The 2,677-nt window shown below is 40.8% G+C and overlaps 1 protein-coding gene across 1 annotated transcript in view; it reads right to left on the reverse strand.

Annotated features, from left to right (window-relative positions):
* LOC107086108 (A disintegrin and metalloproteinase with thrombospondin motifs 18-like) overlaps window positions 1-2,677 on the reverse strand; it is a 43,068-nt gene that overhangs the window by 22,534 nt on the left and 17,857 nt on the right. The window lies entirely within an intron of this gene.

The following is a 2,677-nucleotide window of genomic DNA, read 5'->3' on the forward strand; positions in this document are numbered from 1 at the left end:
GAGAACGCTGGGACCCTTTTTCCACCTGGACCTCTGCTCTTTTTCGCTCTCATGTCTCTCCGTTGTCGCACAAACTTGGCCCCACTTCCTCACCGTGTCTGAGCACGCTGCTGAACTCATAGAACTCTGAACCTGCCTGAAAGCTCTGGCGATTCCTGGAACCCTGGATTTGTATGTTCGTGTTCGGAACGGAACCCCTGGTTGGCCAATGGACTTCTGGATCTCAGAACTGTCCCGTTCTGAACAGATTCCCTGACGTGGATCAGTCTCCTGCCTGCTCACTGAGGGTTGCGGCATCAGGGACACTTTGGACGGCTCTGAGCCGCATCTCAGCTGGAAATTGTCTTCCTCGGAGAGGATGGACTGAACTGAACTGTTAAACCAGGTAAGTGACTCACTCTGATGTTCATCTCCTGTCAAGATGATCATGGTCACTTACCTGTGTTTCTACCACATCCAGAGTGCCAGTGATAGGTTGTACCCCATCCCCCTGCAGCCACATTTCTGTTCTGGTCTGTTTTATTATTTTCATGTTATTAAATGTTTTGAAACTTCCCATTGTCTGACTACCCTTGAATACTGGGTCCATCTGTCCTGTTTTATGACAGGTTGATGGCAAACTTTAAGTTTCTTTGCAGTGTTTCATGTACTTCTTTGACAAACACAGAGGACCTGCCAAACTGCGTGTCTGCTCTTTGGCAGCCATTTAGAAAAAGACTCTAGAACCTCAAGCAGCTCAACTGAACCACAGAGTTTCCTGCTGATTAGACTAACTTAGGCAAGAAATCAGTTTGTTTGTTTTTTTCTTGCTAGCCTTAAATAAGGAATAATGAACACTTATTAATGAGTTATGAAGTGTTTACAGATTATTCAATAACATATCTATAAACTATTTATTTGCCATCCATAAGGCAGCCTTAATGTAAAGCAGTACCAAGTTTGAAATGCTTAGATTTCTTCCTCCAAATAACTCCAAAAGTATGACATACAAACCACTAAATTCTTCAGGGACAGATTTCTGCCCTAAATATACCGAGCTATAATTGTTTCTAAAAACGGAGTAGAAGCGTGCCTTAAATCAAGATTTGTAGATCTAAAAAGTGCTACAGGGTCCTTTTTTTAGGTCATTTGGAAGTCTAAGCTGTCCTTTCTATTCTTGAGCTTTATAAATGGTTTGCTTTTTGTGGTGAATCTTTTGTCTTTGCTCTGGGGAAGTCTTCTCTTCATGGTACATTTAGATAATCATATGCTCACTGACTGAAAAGTATTTTTCATTGGGCCACTTGTTCTAAGAGGGGTTTTGTCGACACTGAATCTATTTTGTTAAGCTGATAAGCTTGCCAACAATTTTTTTGTGAGGATGAGAAATCTCCTATTTTTCCATTACTTTTTTTTTTTTACCAGAGGATACCCTTTGCAGTTTGATTTGCAGCTTATTTTGAGTGGGTAGTTTGGTTTCCATCACCTCTGCTGAGAGACCATGACAGTTATATAGAATTCCTTATGTTTCACTTATATAACTGATGAAGAAGGCATACGTTAAATTAGATAACCTTCTATAAAGTTTTTGTACTTTTGTACAACGTTCCAAACTTCTTCATAGTTTTCTTTGTAACATTCGGTGAAATGTTAAAGCGACAATAGTGGATCGGATTTGATGCATGAGCAATGTTTGTTAAGGCAGCAGCATACTCTTGAACACTTCAACTCTGGCCATTAATCTTATTTGAGAAAGACTTTACACATACTAAGTAAGGACACAGAAGTACATACACAAACACTGTCTGTTTTTTCTCTTCCTTTCATGCACACACCATCCCACATCCATCCACGCTGAGAGCCTGACCCTCCTCTCCTGCTGGCATCTAACAGCGGGCACTACATCACTGTCAGCATCCAGACCACCAGGGAAAAGCTCCGGGCCACTCTTCTCCTGTAGAACTGAGCCCTGAGCTTCTAGTCCTGGAATTATGGCCAAACTAGAGAAGCATAATGTGGAGGAGAGACATTCCAATTTGTTGGCTGTTGGAGAAAGTGGACAGGTACAAATAGCCTAAGAGATGTCTGGGAATCAGTCACTCCAGTGTTTGTTTTTTACTTTTACAAAAACCCAAAAGATCTAAAAAAATCTCTTCCAAACACAAGAAATATAATTTGTGTTTCCCCTTATTTGTGTTATAGACTGAATATTATATTACTGAACATTCACATTTACAGTTTTAAACTGCTGAAAAAAATACCAAAACACAATCTGATACTTATAGAGGTGTCGTAAGTACTTACATTCTTGACTTAAGTAAAAGTGCAGATACTTGCGCCGACTAAACTCCCTTAGTTCAGTGAAAATGTACAGGTTCTGTTTGAACAAAAAACACTGTACAATATATATATAATATATATTAGGGATGGGACGATTTATGAAAACCGTCTGAACCGTCATCGTAGGTCTCTCTAAATGCAAAGTGCTCCCATACAGCAGACCTATAAAGTGCTGCTGGCACGTCTTCCAACTCCTGTTCTTTCCCACTCGCCATACCCACACAATTCTCCACAACAACTGATTTTTTTCTGCCACACCTGCTACACTCCTAAGCTGCTTCGCTTCTTGTTCTTGTTTGTTACCGATGGTTGGCTTTGGTCGCAGCACCGCCACCTTCTGCTCTGGAGTGTAAACGCT

This window comes from Cyprinodon variegatus, unplaced genomic scaffold (assembly GCF_000732505.1).
Source record: "Cyprinodon variegatus isolate N-32 unplaced genomic scaffold, C_variegatus-1.0 Scaffold143, whole genome shotgun sequence".
NCBI classification, from domain to species: domain Eukaryota; kingdom Metazoa; phylum Chordata; class Actinopteri; order Cyprinodontiformes; family Cyprinodontidae; genus Cyprinodon; species Cyprinodon variegatus.